We start from the raw sequence: 22,825 nt of genomic DNA, 5'->3' as shown, positions 1-22,825 counted from the left end.
GCTTGGAGGAGGTGATGCTGTGATTTTGAGGGGTAAGAAGCTTGACTTGTTTGTTGCCTTCAATCTCTCTTTTCTTTCCAGTCTCCAGATTTGCAAACAAACTTAGGATACAGTATTTGCTTTGCTAGGCTTGGAGGGGGGTGAAGCTGTGATTTTGGGGGGTAAGAAGGTGAGAAGTAAGAAGATTCTTGGTGTTTGTTGCCTTCAATCTCTTTTCTCTCTCTCTCTCCAGTCTCCAGCTTTGCAACAAAACTTAGATGAGAGTCCTTGCTTTGCTAGGAAAAAAGGAAGGAAGGAAGGAAGGAAGGAAGGAAGGAAGGAAAGAAGGGAGGGAGGACTGGAAACGAAGAGAGGAAGGCAGCCTTGGAGGGGGTAATGCTGTGATTTTGAGGGGTAAGAAGCTAGACTTGTTTGCTGCCTTAAATCTCTCTCTTTTCTCTCCAGTCTCCAGATTTGCAACAAAGCTCAGGCGAGAGTATTTGCTTAGCTAGGAAGGAAGGAAGGGAAGAAAGGAAGGCAGGCTTGGAGGGGGGTGAGGCTGTGATTTGGGGGGGGGGGGGTAAGAAGGTGAGAAGTAAGAAGATTCTTGGTGTTTGTTGCCTTCATTCTCTCTCTCCAGTCTCCAGATTTGCAAAAAAATTTAGATGACAGTCCTTGCTTTGCTAGGAAGGAAGGAAGGAAGGAAGCAAAGGAAGGAAGGGAAGGAAACGAAGGAAGGAAGGCAGGCTTGGAGGGGGTGATGCTGTGATTTTGGGGGGTAAAAGGCTTGACTCCTGATGTTTGTTGCCTTCAATCTCTCTTTTCTCTCTCTCTTTCCAGTCTCCAGCTTTGCAACAAAACTTAGGCGAGAGTCTTTGTTTTGCTAGGAAGGAAGGAAAGAAGGCAGGCAGGCAGGCAGGCAGGCTTGGAGGGGGTGATGCTGTGTTTTTTGGGGGTAAGAAGCTTGACTCCTGATGTTTGTTGCCTTCAATCTCTTCTCTCTCTTTCTCTTTCCAGTCTCCAGCTTTGCAGCTAAACTTAGGCGAGAGTCCTTACTTTGCTAGGAAGGCAGGCAGGCTTGGAGAGGATGATGCTGTGATTTTTGTGGAGAAGCAGAGCTAGAGTGAGGAAGGCGAGTGTGGCTGGCTAATCTCTCTCTCTCTCTCTCTCTCTCTCTGGGCTGGTGCTGCAGAGCGTCACGTGGGAGTCCCCTAAGTTTCCATAGCGAGGCCTCTGGGCGTCACATGATGGCCACGATATAATGAAACCACATTGTGGCCAAGGGAGCAGCAACACTGCCTCTGTGGAGCAGCCAGAGGAGGAAGAAGAGAAGGAGGAGGAGGAGGAAGGCGCAAGGCGCACGCAGAAACGCAGGAGGAGGGAGAAGCCGAGGCGCAGGAAGAAACTTCTCGGAGGAAGAAGAGGAGGAGGAGGAGGAAGACCCAGAGTGGAATTCTCCGTGGGGGAGAGAAGAGAAGCGACAGAAAGAAGCGGAGGTTTCCCTGCACTCCTTCCCTGGAGCTCCTGGAAGGAAGAATCCTGAGATTGGCGCCAGGAGCGAACTTGGAGAGCTGCGTCGGAATGGCACCTGTTTTTGGCCACGTTTTTGTTCCAGGTGGGAGGGCAACGAGGAGGAGGCAAAGGTGGCCGGAGACAGAGAAGAGGGTGTGCTTGCTTCCGAGATCAAAGGAGAAGAAGAGATCTATCTCCCTTTGCCTTTGGTTTTGTGGCTTTGGGGGGAGAAGAGGAAGGCGCGCCGGGGAGGTAAGTGCGCATCATCCAAGTGGGGAGATGTCGGGGGGCTTCTTGGGCTGGGGAAGAAGGAGAGAGGGGTTTGAGGTGGGAAGAAGAAGAAGAAGGGAAGCCCCTCTCTCTGCCAAGGGAGAGAGAGGGAACCCAAGGCTGCCATCCACCCAGAAATAAACACTTCTGAGCCCACTTCTGGTGCGTAATCCTCGGGATCTTTTGGAGGCAGGAGAGGTGACCAGGGTGCGCCTTTCCCCGCGTGTTTTGCGCCCTTCCCGGCTTGCCCTCCCTCCTGGCGGGCCCCTGGGGGGCGGAGGGCCCCGTGGGAGCGCCTCTGGCCGCGCGTGCCTTTTCCCCGCTCCGATGTCCGCATTCCAGCTCATGTTGCGCAGATAAAATTCAAACTGGAGGTAAACAGAGGAGGAGGAGGAGGCTGAGAAGAAGAGGAGGAGGAGGAGGAGCGGGAAGCCAAGCGGAGGTGGGTCCTTCCTTCCTTCTTTCCTTCTCATCCTCGCTTCCCATCTCCTGGCTGGAGAGGGGGTCCCAAGCCTCCCCTTCATGCCTTTGGCCCCCTCCTCGCTCCATCCTGGGATTCCTCTGCTCCTCTGTGTATACGTGTATGCATACACATACACACACACTTCCTAGTTCGTGCCCTGCTAGAGCCTTTTGACAGCCATGCAGGGCTCTTCTTGGTTTTTTCCCTACCATCCTAAGGTTGGAAAGGACCCCCAAGGCTGTGTAGTCCTAGCACATTCCTGCCATTGCTTTTGCCCTACCAAATTCCTTTGTAGACTGGAGAAAAGGGGCCAGACTTTGAGGGCCAGAGCAAAAAGATCTAGGTAAAGAGGCATTTCTCCTGACGTTTCGCCTGCATCTATGGCGAGCATCCTCAGAGGTAGATGCAGGCAAAACGTCAGGAGAAATGCCTCTAGAACATGGCCCTATAGCCCGAAAAAACCCACAAGAACCTAGTGATTCCAGCCATGAAAGCCTTCAACAATAGATCTAGGTAAAGGTTTTCCCTTGACATTAAGTCTAGGTCCCATATCAAGGCAGGAAATCCCACTGGGTGGACTCAGATAACCCAGTTCAATAGGACTGAAGACTGACAGGTCACAGGTTCGAATCTGGGGAGAGGTGGATGAGCCCCCTCAATCAACTCTAGCTCTTCATGCGGGGACATGAGAGAAGCCTCCCACAAGGATGATAAAAACATCAAATCATCCGGGCGTAGGGCAACGTCCTTGCAGAAGGCCCATTCTCTCACACCAGAAGCGATTTGCAGTTTCTCAAGTCGCTCCTGACACGACAGAAAAACCCAGTTCAAAGCAGTTATTGTGGGATTTTCAGCTTGGGATATAGGGCTGTGTGAAAGGGCCCCTAGTCGTAGGACTCTGGGGTGTGGTGCACATCTCCATTTCTAAGCCAAAGAGCCAGCATTGTCCATAAACACCTCCTAGGTCATGTGGCCAGCATGACTGCATGGAGCACTGTTACCTTCCCACAGAAGTATCTATTGATCTACTCACAGGTCAAGGTTTCCCCTTGATGTTAAGTCTAGGTCCCTTCCATATCAAGGCAGGAAATCCCACAGTGTGGACTCAGATCACCCAGTTCAAAGCAGTTATTGTGGGATTTTCTGCCTGGGATATAGGGCTGTGTGGAAGGGCCCCTAGTCGTAGGACTCTGGGGTGTGGTGCACATCTCCATTTCTAAGCCAAAGAGCCAGCATTGTCTATAGACACCTCTTAGGTCATGTGGCCAGCATGACTGCATGGAGCACCGATACCTTCCCGCAGACGCAGTACCTATTGATCTACTCACATTTGCATGTTTTCAAACTGCTAGGTTGGCAGAAGCTGGGGCTAACAGTGGAGCTCACCCTTCTCCCTCGATTCGAATTGCCAACGTTTCAGTCAGCAAGTTCAGCAGCTCAGCGGTTTAACCTGCTGTATCACTGGGGGCTTTTAAGGAGCTCTAGTCAGCTCTTTTATAGAAATCTAGAGTTGGAAGAGACCTCAAGGGTCATCCAGCCCAACTCCATTTTGCTACAATGATCTTGCTCTGAGATTCATAGAATCAAAGAGTTGGAAGAGATCTCATGGGCCATCCAGTCCAACCCCCTGCCAAGAAGCAGGAATATTGCATTCTTTCTCATTCCCTTGTAGATTGGAGAAGATGGGTGAGTCCTTCAAGATCAGGGTAAGGACTTGAGTGCTACAAGTCCAACTTCATAGAAAGAGACCTCAAAGGTCATCTAGTCTAACTCAATTCTACCAGGCAGGGAAACAGTCCAGAGACTGGGACTCCGGCCAGGGCAAACTTTGGCCCTCCGGGTGTTTTGGACTTCAACTCCCACAATCCCTAACAGCCTATCGGCTGTTAGGGATTGTGGGAGTTGAAGTCCAAAACACCCGGAGGGCCAAAGTTTGCCCTGGCCGGAGTCCCAGTTCTTCCTAAGTTCTTCCTAAGGTTTAGGTGGAATCCCTTTCCTTGTAGTTTGAATCTATTACTCTGTGCCCTCCTCTCTGGAGCAGCAGAAACCAAATCAGCTTCCTCTTCCATAGCACATTCTTTCAGATACTTAAACATGGCTCTCGTGTCCCCTCTTAACCCTCTCATCTTCAGGCTAAACAGACCCAGCTCCCTAAGCTGCTCCTCAGAGGGAGTCATGGCTTTGACCACTTTGACCATTTTGTTGTCTTTCTATGGGCACCTTTGAGCTTGTCACCCTCCTTCATATCCCCAAATATCAAGCTTGCTGCAGGGCTGGCTCTGCTCTTTGTCAGAGTGAGGCGATGGATTCAGGCACTAGGAACTCATGAAAAAGCAGTGCGTTATTATATGATGGCTCATCCGCATCCTCAGTCTGTATTTTTTGCCAGAGGGAGAGAGGTGCGGATAGGAGTTTCAGCCTTAGGTTCGTGGGTGACGTGGCTGGTCTTGGGTACTACGCACCTCAAATTATGCTGTGGTGCTTTGGGCAAGAAGGTAATATCCATCAGAACTCAGCTGTAACAATCTGGCATTTGGCAAAGTTAGTTTGTGACTCACTAGGAAACATATTTGTCCTTTCCTATACAAACCTTGCTAAGAAAGGCAGTCGATAAGATCGCCATCAGTCAGAAATGACGTGAAGGCACACAGCAACAACAGAATGGGGTGGGGTGTTTGGTTTATTAGAACCATTATGGTCATTGCTCTTCTCCCTTTAGAGAACGATGTTTATTTTGTTGTCAAAGGCTTTCATGGCCAGAATCACTGAGTTGCTGTGAGTTTTCCGGGCTGTATGGCCATGTTCCAGGAGCATTCTCTCCTGACATTTCGCCCACATCTATGGCAGGCATCCTCAGAGGTTGTGAGGTCTGTTGGAGCAAAAAAACCAGTGGGTTGCTATGAGTTTTCTGGGCTGTATGGCCATGTTCCAGGAGCATTCTCTCCTGACATTTCGCCCAAATCTATGGCAAGCATCCTCAAAGGTTGTGAGGTCTGTTGGCGCAAAACAAAAAAGTGGGTTGCTGTGAGTTTTCTGGGCTGTATGGCCATGTTCCAGGAGCATTCTCTCCTGATGTTTCGCCCACATCTATGGCAGATGTGGGTGAAACATCAGGAGATAATGCTTCTGGAACATGGCCACACAGCCCAGAAAACTCACAGCAGCCTGATATTTATGTTATACTCTTTGGTCGTTTATTTTATGCAGTGCTTTCAGATTATTCAGTTTTCTTCCTGTAAATAACTCATAATCATTACAACAGCCCTGTAAGGTAAAGCAGTAATATTGCATCCATATTGCAGATGGAGAAGAGGAAAGGCCAGGCTACATTGAATCTACATCCAAAGCAGGCAGTTGCTGCTTCGTAGCAAAACCTCTCAGTTTGAGAAAACCGCATTAAATGCCTGGGGTTACGATAAGTCAATAGGCAACTTGAAGGCAAGTACAACTGGCCTATTTGGTGCTCCATTGGCTAAGAAATTATTTATTTGTGCCTGAGAGAGAGAAGTATTGGGAATACATCTCCCTCTTCTCCATCATCACCGGTAGAAAAAATTCAAGTTTGAGATCTTCTCCATAAGAGTAATGCTATGATAGCCTAGGAGCAAAACAAAACAGTGGGTTGCTGTGAGTTTTCCAGGCTGTATGGCCATGATCCTGAAGCACTCTCTCCTGTCGTTCGGCCACATCTATGACAGGCATCCTCAGAGGTTGTGACGTCTGTTGGAAACTAGGCAAGTGAGGTTTATATATCTTTCTTCCACATATATTTAAACCCCACTTGATTATGGCCATGAAAGCCTTCAACAACATATAAAAACAATACAGTTTCATTGCACTGGGATGCAGAGAAATAAATATGTTATATTTGCGAGAAGCCGTCAAGGAGTGCTCTCTTTTTTTGTTCATGTCTTTCTGAGTATTTTGGTGTGGAGAGCTTTAACCACTATAAAGGAGAAGGAGGCACCTGCAAGTTTCGTATTTACATAGAAGAGGGTATTTTGCCTTTTAGGGCTTTTCTTCCTCTCCTGTCCAGCATGGGAAGCCGCATTTGCAGAAAACTCCCTTTCAGATACCACTTCAAAACAACAAACCAGTCAGGAGCCCCATCACCCTTTGCCTCTCTAGCCACGGCGATGTTTTTGTATTGCCTGGCATATTGTTCTTGACATACGAAGCCTTGTAATAGCAGGGTTGAGGTTTATAGGGGTTTGGGTCCATGACAGCTGGGTGCGTATGCGGTTAGACAGTGTTGACAGCTGCCTACGAAGCAGCGCTGATGTTGAGGAGAAAGGGGAGCACGAAACAATGATGCGTCAGGCACCCATGTAGTGTTGTGTGGGGGAGAACGATTGTGGTGTTTCTCCTGCTGGGAGGACAGCCGGATGTTTTGCCCACGAAACATGTTCGAGGCGCCTGATGCAAGTCAGAGGAGACTTTTCTCCTCAAGAATGGCATTTATGTGTTGTGTAACTTTTAGGGCAAAGAAATAACCGGCGAGGGTGGAGGATGTTTTGGGAAATGTTTGTACAAAATGACATTTGAAGGCAACGAAAGAGGTGCGTGTGTCGAAGGAGCATTTTTGTTTTCTCCAGGCCGCTTTAGCGTCTGAGATGTTACTGAGCAATTTCACAGTACATTTTACATCCAAAGCTTTGCCTGTACAAACATTTCACTAATTAATTGCTGAAAGTTTCCCCTTGTGAACGCTCTCCGGCAGCAGGGAAACGGTTGCCTCCAGTGACAGCAAAGGCTGCGTAGGTAGGTTGAGTGGAGATCTTCCGTGTTTATATATCATCAGAGAGAAGAGGGTTAAAGAGAATTATTGAGAAGGGCAGAAGCCAGCACCTTTAACCAAGAAAGCTTAAAGGTACATCCTTAAAGATCAATATGTATTTTTCTTTGCAAGCATGCCTCCAGGAAGTGCTATTTTAAAAGGATAGTGAATCAACTTGGAGATGTACAGTGCAGATGCTGAATTATGAGGAAGTAATAAGCTTCCTCATAATTTGTGTTGTTGAAGGCTTACATGGGTTGCATGCATAATGGAGGACCTTCTTACAGCAACACCAGAGGCACTCCAAGTGGCCAACTTCTGGCCAAAGGACATTTAGTATAATGCCAAGTTTTTAACTTTGTTTGTGTTTTTAAATGCATTATAACTGTACCCTCAACTCACTTCTGACACGATAAATAAATAAATGGGTTGTTGTGAGTTTTTCATGTTCCAGCAGCATTCTCTCCTGACGTTTCGCCTGCATCTGTGACTAATGGTATCTTCAGAGGTCTGTGGAAATGAGGCAAGTGGAGTGTTTATGTATCTGTGGAATGTTCAGTCTAGGAGGAGAGAATGCTAGCCATAGATGCAGGCAAAATGTCAGGAGAGAATGCTGCTGGAACATGAAAAACTCACAACAACCTATTTATTTATTTATCATGTCAGAAGCAAGTTGAGGGTACAGTTATAATGCATTTAAAAACACAAACTTGGCATTATACTAAATGTCTTTTGGCCAGAAGTTGGCCACTTGGGAGTGCCTCTGGTGTCGCTGTAAAAAGGTCTTCCATTGTGCATGCAACCCATTAAAGCCTTCAACAACACAACCGCTTTCAGTCCCCCTAGGAGTGCGGAAAAGCGGCATATAAATACTGTAAATAGATAGATAAATAAATAATACTGGAACATGGCCATACAACCTGAAATACTCTCACAACCCACTTTTCCAGCTTTAGGTTCTTGTGGGGTTTTTTCGGGCTATAGGGCCATGTTCTAGAGGCATTTCTCCTGACATTTCGCCTGCATCTATGGCAAGCATCCTCAGAGGTAGTGAGGATGCTTGCCATAGATTCAGGCGAAACGTCAGGAGAAATGCCTCTAGAACATGGCCCTATAGCCCGAAAAAACCCCACAAGAGCCTAGTGATTCCAGCCATGAAAGCCTTCGACAATACATTTTCCAGCTTTCTTTAAATGAGAAAATCTGTTCCCGCACCTGCAATCTGAGTTTTTATTGTATTCAGTCATGAGCTCCTTCTAAAGCAGTGGTTCCCAACCTTTTTTGACCAGGGATCACTTGAACATGGACCACTCTCCAACATTAGTACCAAAATGGTTACGAATCGGTTTTTGGTCAACTTTAGATTTAGTTTTCTATTTGTGATGCTGATTCGGAAAATTGCATAGGATAGACGACGTCAGCTCTGGTTTCTGATACAGAACATATGCCATCCAGTCCTTGCCATCTGCTCACTCTCAGAAAACCATATTTAATAATCTAGGGCTGTTGTGGTAATGGTAATCTTTTGTGGGTGGTCAGCCTTTCCCCTCTCGACATCCCCATTTCCTCGGTACTATAAGAGGGTTTCGTGAGACCAGTCGCTCTCGTCGTGTGGTTTCGAGGCAATGAGGTAGTAATGGTGAGGCTGCAGACCATATTTCAATTCTTGTGGACCATTGGTGGGTCCACAGACCACAGGTTGGGAACCACTGTTATAAATTTTGGAATGAATTTCCAATATCACAGTTGAACAAGAGAGGAATGTGAGCTGCTATACACATAACCGGCTCTGAGTTGAGAAAATATTAACATGTCTGGCTTTCTAAACATGTGGGTTCTGTGAGAGGGGATGTACTATTTTGCTTCCAAATCCCTCAATCACTGCTAGCGAGGAAAAAAACCTTGACTTTTTACTTACCTGAAATCCCTTTGGACCTCGTCCTTGCGTGGTAATCAGAAGATCCAGTGTTTACATGTGCCTTGGAGTCTTGTGGCAACCCTATACATTCCATAGGGTTTCCTTACAAATCCTTCTGAATTTTCCATCAGCTCTGCCCAGTCAGGGATTGTGGGAGTTGTAGTCCAACACATCTGGAGAGTGAAAAGATCTCCACAGGCCATATTGGGAGTGAAAGGCTCTAGGGGAGACTGGGACCATTTTTCTTCAGGCTAGATTTAACAGAGAAGAGAAAGAACTGGTTTTGTTTAGATTAAAATAATCTGAAGGCAAGAGAGTTGTGCAAATTTCATGGAAACATTCATTTTTTGGAGTTATTCAGGGTAGCATTTTTCGTATACCAAGATTGTGTCCCCATAGTTAAAGTTGACTGTGCCGAAATCCGGAAAATAATCCTATCAAGATATCTGATTTCTAGCAGCTAGTATAAAGCAATATATATATTTCTAGCAGCCTACCAGTTGTTTGGAATTGTGGGAGTTGAAGTCCAAAACACCTGGAGGGCCGAAGTTTGCCCATGTCTGAGCTAGAATATAATACATTCACTAATTGTCTGAAACATCATTAAGTAAAGACTGGATTGTCACTTGTCTTACAGGGAAAATAATCTTTTATCAAACTGGGGGAAAGATAACTTATATTGGGACAAATGGGTCTGAGCAGACCACTCACGATCACTTAAGATATGCACATGCATAATGTTGTAAGCGGCCTGCTGTACATCATATTGGTTTGGCTGGAAATCAGCTGAGCATTTTGATTATATAAGAAAAAAGGGAATGGCAATGTGTGTTATTCTGCAGTGCCTGGATTAGTTGACCACGTCTTCATGTGCAGAACGTGGGAAGAATGTGCTACGTGATTCGTTCTTGCAAATACAGGAATATGTGCAGGATAGGGTCTGTTCGGTAGGGGAAGGTTTTCACGGCAGTTCATGAAACTGAGCTACTTTGAGTCTCTTTTCAAGAGAGGAAAGCAAGATGATGATGATGATCATTTACCAGTCCATAATGAGGATGCAATTGTGTGGATACCAAATGCATTGGACTGCTTCTAGCTAATGCTCAAAAATGGAGGGTAATATGGTTTGGAAATATAGCTGAAACCATTGTACAGCTTTTTGTGAGTAGCTATGGATTTTCATGGCATAACCTTTTGTAATCAGGCAGGCTTTTGAAGAAGAAAGTTTTTAAGATCCTCAGCAGCTGCTGTGATTGTATAGGCTTTTAATGATGTTTAATACTTAAAATCTATATAAATAAAAATGTAATGTTTATTTGTGAGATTAACAGAACTCAAAAACCACTGGGGAAATTGATACCAAATTTGGACACAATACAACCAACAACCCAATGTATGTCCTTCACTCATAAAAACACAGAAAAACACAGCAGAAGGGACTTAAAAAGCCCCCCAAAGCTAAATGACAATACAGAAAAAAGGGAAGAAAGAGGGAAGGAAGGGGAGAGAAAAGAGAGAGAGAGAGAAGAAAGAAAGAAGGAGGGAGGGAAAGAAAGAAGGAAAGGAGAAGGAAGCAGGGAAGCAAAGAGAAGGAAGGAAGGAAAGAGAAGGAAAAAAGGAGAGAAAGAGGGAGGGAAAGAAAAAGGGGGAAGGAAGGAAAGTTAGAGAAGGAAAGAAAAAAGGGAAAGGAGGAAGGAAAGAGGGAGCAAAAGAAGGAAAGATGTAGAGAAAGAGGGAGGGAAGGAAAGAGAGAAGGAGAAAAGAGAGACAGCAGAAGAGAAAGAAAAGGGGAAGGAAGGAAAGAGATAGAGAAGGAAGGAAGAAGAGAGGGAAAGACGGAAAGGAAGGAAGGAAAGGGAGTGAAGGAAGGAGAGAAAGAGGGAAGGTTGGCCACAGCAACACGTGGCGGGTACAGCTAGTATACAATATGCAAGTTATATTGTAATTTTTTAGTTGTGAGCTGCTTTGCATCTCCGTATAGAGAGAAAAATTGGGATATAAATAAACATAATAATAATGGGGGGGGGGGGTTGTTGTGAGTTTTTGGGGCTGTATGGCCATGTTCCAGAATCATTCTCTCCTGACGTTTCACCCACATCTATGGCAGGCATCCTCAGAGGTTGTGAAGTCTGTTGGAAACTAGGCAAGTGAGGTGGAATGTCCAGGGTGGGAGAAAGAACTCTTGTCTGTCGGAGGGAAGTGTAGATGTTGCAATATTGTCTGGAATTCCCCAGTTATTTGGATATTGCTCTTTATTTACTGTCCTGATTAATCTGCCGTGCCTTTCATATTCCTGATTCGTGTCTAGGGCAATGGTGCTGTGTTTGGTGGTCCCAATGTAGACTTGTCCACAGCTGCATAGTATACGGTAGACATCAGCAGAGGTCCTTTGCTGAAAGTAGCATTTGTACATTCACCAAACACGAATCAAGGAACATGAAAGGTATGGCAGACTACTTCAACCAGAGAGGTCAACCATAGCAGAGCACCCGATGAACCAACCTGGACACAGCATATTATTTGAGAACACAGAAATGCTGGACCACTCTCACAACCACTATGTCAGGCTACACAGAGAAGCCATTGAAATCCACAAGCATTTTCAACAGAAAGGAGGAAACCATGAAAATGAACAAAATCTGATTTCCAGTATTTTAAAAACCTCTAAAATCAGGACAGTAAATAAAGAGCAACACTCAAAAAACGGGAATTCCAGACAAGAAAAACTCAGGACCAGCTAACACCTCCCAACAAAGGATCCACTTGGCAGGAAGCAGCCAGGCTTTGAAGCTGCAAGGTTATTAAATGCTTATCAAGGTGGCCACTTCCAACATTCATACTTGCCTCAAGCAGACAATGAATTCTTTCTCCCACCCTAGATGTTATTCCACAGATATATAAACCCCACTTGCCTTGTTTCCAACAGACGTCACAACCTCTGAGGATGCTTGCCATAGATGTTAGCAAAATGTCAGGACAAAATGCTTCTAGAACATGGTAATACAGCCCGGAAAACTCACAGCAGCGCAGTGATTCCAGCCATGAAAAACTTCGACAATACATAATAATAATAATAATAATAATAATAATAATAATAATAATACATGTAAGTAGACTCATGGTTAACTTGAACCAAGTTCAACTGCGACAAATGCAAGATACTCCACTTAGGCAGAAAAAAACGAAATGCAAAGATACAGAATGGGGGACAATGCCTGGCTCGAGAGCAGTACGTGTGAAAAAGATCTTGGAGTCCTCGTGGACAACAAGTTAAACATGAGCCAGGAATGTGATGTGGCAGCAAAAAAAGCCAATGGGATTTGGCCTGCATCAATAGGAGCATAGTGTCTAGATCAGTGGTTCTCAACCTGTGGGTCCCCAGGTGTTTTGGCCTACAACTCCCAGGAATCCCAGTCAGTTTACCAGCTGTTAGGATTTCTGGGAGTTGAAGTCCAAAAACATCTGGGGACCCCAGGTTGAGAACCACTGGTCTAGATCTAGGGAAGTCATGCTCCCCATGCTCTATTCCACTTTTGTTTGACCACACCTGGAATATTGTGTCCAATTCTGGGCACCACAATTCAAGAGAGATATTGGCAAGCTGGAATGTGTCCAGAGGAGGGCGACTAAAATGATCAAGGGTCTGGAGAACAAGCCCTATGAGGAGCGGCTTGGGGAGCTGGGCATGTTTAGCCTGAAGAAGAAAAGGCTGAGAGGAGATATGATAGCCATGTATAAATATGTGAGAGGAAGCCACAGGGAGGAGGGAGCAAGCTTGTTTTCTGCTTCCTTGGAGACTAGGACGCAAAGGAACAATGGCTTCAAACTACAAGAAAGGAGAATCCATCTGAACATGAGGAAGAACTTCCTGACTGTGAGAGCCGTTCAGCAGTGGAACTCTCTGCCCCGGAGTGTGGTGGAGGCTCCTTTGGAAGCTTTTAAGCAGAGGCTGGATGGCCATCTGTCAGGGGTGATTTGAATGCAATATTCCTGCTCCTTGGCAGAATGGGGTTGGACTGGATGGCCCATGAGGTCTCTTCCAACTCTTTGATTCTATGATTCTATGAACTACAGGGCCCACAACAAGACCTCCATAAGTGAGAAACAACTCTAGGGCCCACAGCAACAAAATGGCGGCCCAGTTAGGCCTATATTGGTTTCCAGAGCCTATCATGGAGGTAGTTTAATGGAACTTTGCTGATGAGGCATTTATTTGTGGACTAATAGGCAGGTCACACACTCTCAGCCTCAAAGGAAGGCAATGGCGAGCCTCCTCTGAAGAGAATTATTGCTAACTCCATAAGTTTGAAAGAACTAAAGAACTCACAACAAAATGGCAGCCCAGTTAGGTGTATATTGGTTTCTGGCCTCTCATGGAAGGAGTTAAGTAGTTTAACAGACCTCACAACCTCTGAGGATGCTTGCCATAGATGCAGGCGAAATGTCGGGAGAGAATGCCTCTAGAACATGGCCATATAGCCCGAAAAACCTACAACAACCTAGTTTAACAGAACTTTGCTTATGAGGCATTTATTTGTGGAATAATAGGCAAGTCACACACTCTCAGCCTCAGAGGAAGGCCATGGCAAGCCTCCTCTGAAGAGTATTATTGCTAACTCCATGAGTTTGAAACAACTAAAGAACCCACAACATAATGGTGGCCCAGTTAGGCCTATATTGGTTTCCTGGGCCTATCATTGAAGTAGTTTAATGGAAGTTAAGACTAGAATACTAGAAGGAGGCCTGTGTGTATGTGTTATGTCACTTCATGTAAGGGGAATGCAGTGTCAGGGAAGTGCTTTGTGAAGGGAGGATATGCTTTTCTGTGAGGAAATGTTTGTGTACTTATGAGAACCATGTCTCTTGTTCTGTGTGCTGTGTGTATGTGCTGAGCGCCTCACTACTAGGACTTTGTTTTGACAGCCGGGCTTTTCCTTCTCCTTCTCTCCCCCCTCCTTTCTGTTTTCCTCTTACGTCACTCCTTCCGCCCCGCCTCCATCCGCTCGCGGGCCAATGGCACGGCCGCACTGGAGGTCTTGGCCACGCCCCTCGCTCCTTTTTTTCCCCCCCTCCCCTCCAGCGCTTTCCCTCCCACGCTTTCTCCCCCCCCCCCTCCCTTTCCCGTCCTCGAGTGTTTGTTATGGTCCGGCCTCGTGCCGCCGGCTCAGCTTGGTCACGCGGCAAGGCCTCGCGCCCGCCCTGGCCCCGCCTCCCCCTTGCTTTCTCCCTCTCCCATTGGCGGTTGCGCGTTTGATTGACAGGAAGAGGGAGAAGATAGATGAAGGAGGCCAAAAACAAAACAAACAGAAATGGAAGCCTGTTTCTTTCGTTTTTCTTCAGTTCTTGATTGGTTTTTTGCCACACACACACACACCCAGGGCTAGGTTTTAAATGTATTTTCCTTTAATGTTAATTTAGATTAAGGTTAATTTTATGTTAATTTAAATTGAATGTTAATTTAGTTTGATTTGAGGTATTTAAATGTATTTTATTTCAATGTTAATTTATTTTAATTATAGGTTTTCAGGTAATTTTATTTTAATGTTAATTTCTAATTAAATAAATTATACATTAATTTATTAATAATTATTTTATTTTAATGTTAATTTATTTTAATTATAGGTTTTCAGGTTATTTTATTTTAATGTTAATATATAATTTAATAAATTATACATTTATTTATTTATAATTATTTTATTTTAATGTTAATTTAATTTAATTATAGATTTTCTAGTAATAGCACTTTATTTTAATGTTAATTTCTAATTAAATAGATTATACATTAATTTATTTTTAATTATTTTATTTTAATGTTAATTTAAGTTAATTTTAGATTTTTAGGTAATGTCACTTTATTTTAATGTTAATTTATAATTTAATAAACTATAAATTAATTTATAATTAATTTTATTATAAATAAATTTGGTTTAATTTAGGTTTTTAAATTTATTTTAATCCATTTTCATTTAATTTAGTATAATTTTAGGTTTTTAAGTTTATTTTAATTTAAAGTTAATTCAATTTAGATTAAGGTTAATTTTATGTTAATTTAAATTGAATGTTAATTTAGTTTGATTTGAGGTATTTAAATGTATTTTATTTCAATGTTAATGTTAATTTAGTTTATAGATTTTCAGGTAATTTTATTTTTTTAATGTTAATTTCTAATTAAATACATTATACAATTATTTATAATTAATTTTATTATAAATAAATTTAATTTAGGTGTTTAAATTTATTTTAATTCATTTTCATTTAATTTAGTATAATTTTAGGTTTTTAAGTTTATTTTAATTTAAAGTTAATTCAATTTAATTTTAGGTTTTAAATTTTATTTTAATTCATTTTCATTTAATGTTAATTTAGTTTAATTTTATGTTTCTTAATTTATTTTAATTTATATTAATTTAAAGTTAATTTAAATTGAGTTCAATTTTGGTTTTAAAGTTTATTTTATTTTAATGTTAATTTAATTTAGTATAATTTTAGGGTTTTACGTTTAATTTAATAATTTAGTTTAATAATTTAATTTAATAATTTAATTTAATAATTTAGGAGCAGGACTGAAGACCGACAGGTCGCAGGTTCAAATCCGGGGAGAGGCGGATGAGCTCCCTCTATCAGCTCCAGCTCCTCATGCGGGGACATGAGAGAAGCCTCCCACAAGGATGATAAAAACATCAAATCATCCAGGCGTCCCCTGGGCAACATCCTTGCAGACGGCCAATTCTCTCACACCAGGAGTCACTCCTGACACGACAAAAAAAAAAAAGTTTAATTTTATGTTTCTTAATTTATTTAATTTAGTTTAATTTCAGGTTTGTAAATTTAATTTATTTGAATGCTAATTTGATTTAGTATAATTTTAGGGTTTTGAGTTTATTTTAATTTAATATGAATTTAATTGCATTTAATTTTAAGTTTTTAAGTTAATTTTACAAGCCAAAGGGTGCTTGTGCCTCCCCATGCTACAATTCCCATGATTTCATATAGCCTTGGGCCAAGGCAGTTAAAGCGGACTCAAACTGCATTAATTCTACAGTGTAGATACATCCTATGAACGTCAGTCTTCAGACTTGGACAGGTATTAATGCATATCTCCTTAATGGGAATGCTTATGGGTCAACTGGGTAATGGGCTTCCTAGTCAAATTTATTTCCAAAACCTCTGTATATGCTCCAGAGATTATTGGTGAGCAAATGAGTTAATAATATTGCTGAAATGCTCATGGTGATTTTCATTACAGATGCCCCTCTGCTTTTGCTTTTCTTCCTTGCTCTTTTTTAAAGCACAAAAATAGCCAACCGCAGGCGGGTGACTCATGGCACCAAAACAACACTGGGATACATTGGAAGGGAACAAAACAATATGTCAGGTGGGCAGGGCTGTGCAGCTGGAAAGGAGGACAGCAGAGAATAATTGTATATTTAATGACTGCGAAAAAGTGGAAATTTTGATCAATATAATCCGCATGGTTTGAGCAAGACTGTAGAAAACAGGATTCAGATCCCTACTTGTCCCTGAAACTGGCTAAAATTCCCTACTGTTTACAAGTTCTTACTGACAACTAGATTAAGAAGAAGAAATGGGCTTATAGCTGGCTAACATTTGGAGATGAAATCCAAAGTCATTGGGGCTACGGATACAGCCTTCTCCAGTGACAAACAATAACAAGGTATATTCTCCATAAAGATAAGTTCTGCAGTACAACTCTGCTCCATATTTGAAGTGTTATGGGCACAGGGTCCCCATCAGAAGTGAAAATTAGCAAATAATAAAATTGCTATTTTCCCACCCAAAGAACTTTCAGGTTCTTCAGTACAACTCTCTGATCAACTTCTGCTCAAAGATGACCATAGACTCATACTGGAGGACTTAGAGATTCTGGAGAGGTTGACCATAATCTCATGCTGGAGGATCTAGAGCAGTGGTTCTCAACCTGTGGATCCCCAGGTGTTTTGGTCTATAACTCCCAGAAATCCCAACCAGTTCACCAACTGTTAGGATTTCTGGGAGTTGAAGGCCAAAACATCTGGTGACCCACAGGTTGAGAACCACTGATCTAGAGATATCTGGAGAGGTTGTCCATCAAATCATACTGGAGGACTTGGTAATACCTGGAGAAGTTGACCATAGAATCTTACTGGAGGACACAGAGATATTTGAAGAGGTTGACCATAGCATCATACTGGAGGACAGAGATACCTGGAAAGGTTGACCATAGAATCATACTGGAGGATCTAGAGCAGTGGTTCTCAACCTGTGGGTCCCCAGGTGTTTTAGCCTACCACTCCCAGAAATCCCAGCCAGTTTACCAGCAGTTAGGATTTCTGGGAGTTGAAGGCCAAAACATCTGGGGACCCACAAGTTGAGAACCACTGATCTAGAGATACCTGGAGAGGTTGACCATATAATCTTACTGAAGGACTTAGAGATAACTGGAGAGGTTGACCATAGATTAATACTGAATGGTTAGAGATATCTGGAGACGTGCTTTGAATGCAATTTTCCTGCTTCTCGGCAAGGGGTTGGACTGGATGGCCCATGAGGTCTCTTCCAACTCTGTAATTCTATTAGGTTGACCGTAGATTAATACTGGAGGACCTAGAGATACCTGGAGAGGTTGATCATGCAATCTTACTAGAGGATCTAGAGGAGACATGGACAAACTTCGGCCCTCCAAGTATTTTGGAGTTCAACTCCCACATTTCCCAACAACTGGTAGGGTGTGAGTTGGAGTCCAGAACACCTGGAAGGCCCAAGTTTGCCCATACCTGATCTAGCGATATCTAGAGTGAACAAATTAATCAAATCCATGAATAATTAAATCTAAAAAAATTCAGATCCACAAATTCTGAGGGACAAGTGTATTTACGTTTTTGATTAAATAATGGCCCACACAGAACTGGTTTTTCTTCTCGTATATATTTTTGTGCATTTTAAAATTAATTTTTAATACATTTTCACGACAAAATTGGAAATAGAAAGAACAAACAGATGCCAAAATAAATAAAACCAAAGGTTACATTTAAAAAAAACCCACCATAATGCTCCACCACATTACTTCCCCTAATCTCTGCCAACTGAGACTACTCATATATTTTTGTTAATGTAAATGAAAGTAGTGTCCTTTTCTGAAATTTGCCTGGATTATATTTTAAGGTTTTTTGCTGAACTAGGGCTTTTTTTTGTTTAAAAGAACCGAGCCAAGAAGCAGTGTCCACCTTTCTAAATAAAACGGCCAGTGCTTCCTGTTATGTTGTCCCGGAGTACAGTGTGTCCTGTTCTGTTTTATGGAGCAGTTATGACAAGTGAATATGGCGAGTATTAAAAAGACCCATGACGAATGGTGATTATGCCTCCCCTTTTGTGAAAGTATGTAAATAATATCCATTAATCTCCTTGCGCAAGAGATGCCTGTGGCTTCTTATTGAGAGCTAATGGCTTGCCAAGATTTCGGAAGTTTAAAAAAAACAAAACAAAAGCATTCTTTTTTTTAAAAAAAGGCAAGGAAAGAATTCCAGAGGCGTCTAAAAAGGAAATGGCTAATGCATCTTTAATCCTAGAATCTGAACTAATTAGGGTTTGCTATCAATCTAATATTTTGTTGACATTTTATTAACACATGCCATTCCAATAAATACTGGTAGGAGGTAGAGTGGCATATAATGATGTCAAATGCAGCGCTGAATTAAAACTTGGCCTTTCTGATGTTTGCATTTTAAGCTGCTGGCAAAGTCATGGGTCCATTTGAAAAGCTGACAAGCTTCTGGAAGCTAAAAGCTAGCCTTTCTCTCCATCTTAAAGGTCTTAGTTGTAGACTTGAAAATGCTTCCAAGAAAATAAATTTTTTTCTGATATAGGAGATACATTTGGCTATTCACATTTGCAGGTTTAACTTTTGCAGACCTGATTATTTGCATTGCCTGGGAATGTTTTTTCATTGTGTCTTTTTCTTCCCTTCCTCTGTTTCTCGCATATCCCTCCCTCCCTTCCTTCTTTCCCTCATACACCTTCCCCCTTTTCTTTATTTCTATCTCTTCTTTTTTCTCTTCTCTTCTTTTTCTTTCTTCCCTGATTTACTTTATCTCATAGAATCATAGAGTTGGAAGAGACCTCGTGGGCCATCCAATCCAACCCCATTCTGCCAAGAAGCAGGAAAATTGCATTCAAAGCACCCCCAACAGATGGCAAACCAGCCTCTGTTTCAAAGCTTCCAAAGAAGGAGCCTCACCACACTCCGGGGCAGAGAGTTCCACTGCTGAATGGCTCTCACTGTCAGGAAGTTCTTCCTAATGTTCAGATGAAATCTCCTTTCTTGTAGTTTGAAGCCATTGTTCTATTGCGTCCTAGTCTCCAGGGCAGCGGAAAACAAGCTTGCTCCCTCCTCCCTATGACTTCCTCTCACATATTTATCTCCTCTCAGCCTTCTCTTCTTCAGGGTAAACATGCCCAGCTCTTTAAGACGCTCCTCATAGGGCTTGTTCTCCAGACCCTTTATCATTTTAGGCACCCTCCTCTGGACACATTCCAGCTTGTTAATATCTCTCTTCAATTGTGGTGCCCAGAACTGGACACAATATTCCAGGTGTGGTGTAGCCAAGGCAGAATAGAGAATGGGTAGCACGACATCCCTGGATCTAGACACTATACTCCTGTTGATGCAGGCCAAAATCCCATTGGCTTTTTTGCCGCCGTTTCCCATTGTTGGCTCATGTTTAACTTGTCTCATCTTTCTTCCTTTCTCTTTCATTCCCTTCTTTCCCCTCATACCCTTTCTCCTTTCCTTTCTCTGCCTTCCCTCCCTTTTCTTTCTTCTCCCCTTACTCCCTCCTCCCATTTTCCCCTTCTTTTTCTCCTCCCTTTCTTATATATATGTCACCTAGCAACAGCCAAGCCACTTCCTTCCCTTTCTTTCCCAGTGACATCTCAGAGGGCTACTTCACCTATCAACAATCAATCCTTCACCTGCCTATCAGCTTTGTTCCTTTCCTTTCCCTCTGCTCTGGTATCAAAAGGGGGGATTTTTTCAGTTCAAACCCAGTTGAACAATGAAGCATATGTATGCTAGGTCTGGCCCAGACCAATCAAGCCATTGAGAAACCTTTGTGGTACAACCAACCATCAATCATATACATCAGGCATGGGCAAACTTCAACCCTCCAGGTGTTTTGGACTTCAACTCCTACAATTCCTGACAGCCGGTAGGCTGTGAGGAATTGTGGGAGTTGAAGTCCAAAACACCTGGAGAGCTGAAGTTTGCCCATGCCTGATATACATCCATATGTTGATGTACTGTACACACAAGGTATATATGGTATATAGATAACATTTCAAATCAGGTTTGTTCCAATGTTTGTTAGCCTGTTTACATCAGAATTAGGGAGACTTTGCCTACCTTGTAGCAGTGCCAGAATCCTGTAAATGTTAAATACAGAAACACCAAGTTCATATGTTTCGTTTTTTAAAGGATTGCCATCTCTTTTCTTCACATAGACAACCACATTCAGTAAGGATAACTTCTTCTTTTTTCCTTCCTTTGTGTTGGCAGAAAACCTTCAGCTATTATAGGCTACTTTTTGTATGCAACTGCTGGATCTCCAAAGCCTTACTCTATTCTTGGTTTGGAATGCCTTCAAGTCATTTCCAGTTTATGATGATCCTATTACAGGCTCTTCTTAGCAGGATTTTTTCATAGAAGGTTTTGCCTTTGCCTTCCTCTGAAGCTGAGAGAGTGTGACTGGCTCAAGTGGCAGAGCAGGGATTCGAAACCTAGATTTGTAGTCCAACACTCAAACCACCACATCACCCTGGCTTTATTTTACCTTTAAAAAGAAAATAAAAAGTTATTCTTCCAACTCCCTTGTCTCTGCAGAATACACAGAGGGGAAGTAAGGCAAAGCACAGAGGCCCCATTAGGGATAGCTGAGAACACAGCCTGTGACATCAGTAGGAGGGAAATTTTCCGACCAGGAACAAAAAGTTCTGTGTGCGTCTTCCTGAACAGTGTACGCAGAGGGAGGGAAAGGGCAGGCATCCTTCATTGATGGAAACCATCGCTCTGTGATCGTGAAAACTAGGCCACCTGTGGCCACGCAACATTGAAGTGTGGTCAAGATGGAAAAAACACATTAATAAGAAAGAACATGCAAGGAGAGGCTGCAGCAGTTTGCTTTTGCCATATAGTCTTAAACATATGGCCGGTAACATGTTTGGGAATGCTCTACTGTTGTGAATTGGCTTTCCTTACAGAATTATAGAATGCTAACTTTGGAACTCCCCAAGGGTCATCAAGTCCAATCCTGTTCTGTCATTCAGGAATTCACAATCTGAGCACTCCCAACAGATGGCCATCTAGTCTCTGCTTAAAAGCTTCCAGAAAAGGAGACTCCACTGGACTCCAGTTCAGCATCTTCTAATGCCAAGCAACTCTTACATCAGGAAGTTTTTCCTAATGTTCAGATGGAATCTCTTTTTCTGCAGTTAGAATCCATTGCTCCATGTCTGAGTCTCTAGAGCAGCAGAAAACGAGCTTCTGAATAATCTTATTTCTGTCCTGATTTAGAAGTGACAAACCTGATTAATCCTCTTGTTGTCCCACTTTTTAAGCTACTATTCAAATGTCCCAGTTTCTCCTCCTTCTCTGTCCTTTTGTCTTGAGATTCCTTCAAGTGCTGCAGATTGCTTTCAAAGCGCAAAAGTAATTACTAATAATTCAGCGGAAGGGGAAAGGGCAGGTGGGAACAGATTCCTGCCATTCCCAGTAGCAAACTGGTGCAGCTTGTGTATTTTTTCTCATTAATAACACCTTCCAGCTTAATCATGCGCTGGTAGTAATTAGTTATATGTGTCCCAGCTTTCATCTGAAAGGTTGGTGGTCCCAACCTTTAAAGTGAAAGTTGTATTGGCCCTCTTTTCAAAGTGCTGATAATGATAAGAAAAGGACAGTACAGTTGACTCCCCACAAAAGGGCAGAATAAGTAATATATACAATCTTATCTATTTAGAATTTGAGTATTACCCAGTTTAGATATGGCACATATGTTCTCTTAGCTGATTTCCAACAACTGGTAAAACTTGGGTATGGCATTTGTAGGGCCTGTAGGCAAGGATAAAAAGAAACACAATGACCTCCAGATATCTGGATTCTAAATTATCAGCCTCAGTGAATAGTCAGGGATTGTTGGATTGTTGACTTCATGCTCCAAAATATAGTGGAGCAGTTGCTAATTGCAGTCAGATGAGGGATGGACTGCACCTTTTCTTATTGTTAACAATATTAGCATGTAGAAAAACAGGATACAGGCAGTTGCTAGCTTACAAACAAGATAGGTTCTGTAGTTCTGTTGTTGAGTGGAATTTGTATGTTAGTCGGAACAGATACACACACACACACAAATACACACATACCCCTATATGGCTTTGGATTGCATAGGGAAGGGTTAACATCCCTGTGGTGTTTCCTTAGCTGTCTGTGCTTCAGAAGATTTCACATCCCTTTCTGTCTCTGACAATTGGATTTTGAAAAAATGGCTTATTGCAAAAACAAGGATTGTTGATAAAGTTTCATTTGGGACCTCTTTCCCTCATGATAACTCGTTTCAGGGGGGAATTTCCCTTCCAAGGAGATTTCTCGTGCTTTCTGTTGTCTAACCCCTGTTCTTAACTATGAGTCATTTGTAAGTTGGATGTTTGTAACTCGTACACTGCCTGTATTGAAAGAATATAAAATAACTTTCACCTGAGAATTAGTTTATTAAAGAACTGAAAAAAATGTGTTTAATTTATAAAGTAGCATTCAGTCATGGTATCACATGAACACACAAGAGTTGGTTACTCCCATATCAGTGGGGTGACAAACCAATTCCAAGGTTTAGTCTAGAGCAGGGGTCCTCAAACTAAGGCC

General features: G+C 42.7%; 1 long non-coding RNA gene across 1 annotated transcript in view; it reads left to right on the top strand.

The window, feature by feature from the left end:
- Nucleotides 1-1,210: 1,210 nt before the first annotated feature.
- The window catches only part of LOC132777336 (uncharacterized), a 150,057-nt gene continuing 128,442 nt past the window's right edge, over nucleotides 1,211-22,825 (top strand). Inside the window, exon 1 of the long non-coding RNA XR_009631663.2 lies at nucleotides 1,211-1,743. This is a non-coding gene — a long non-coding RNA (uncharacterized lncRNA). The remainder of the gene's footprint in view (nucleotides 1,744-22,825) is intronic.

This window comes from Anolis sagrei, chromosome 5, assembly GCF_037176765.1.
Source record: "Anolis sagrei isolate rAnoSag1 chromosome 5, rAnoSag1.mat, whole genome shotgun sequence".
Taxonomy (NCBI): domain Eukaryota; kingdom Metazoa; phylum Chordata; class Lepidosauria; order Squamata; family Dactyloidae; genus Anolis; species Anolis sagrei.
Note: the sequence above shows the minus strand (reverse complement) of the source record. Positions and strands in the feature narration are given on the sequence as shown.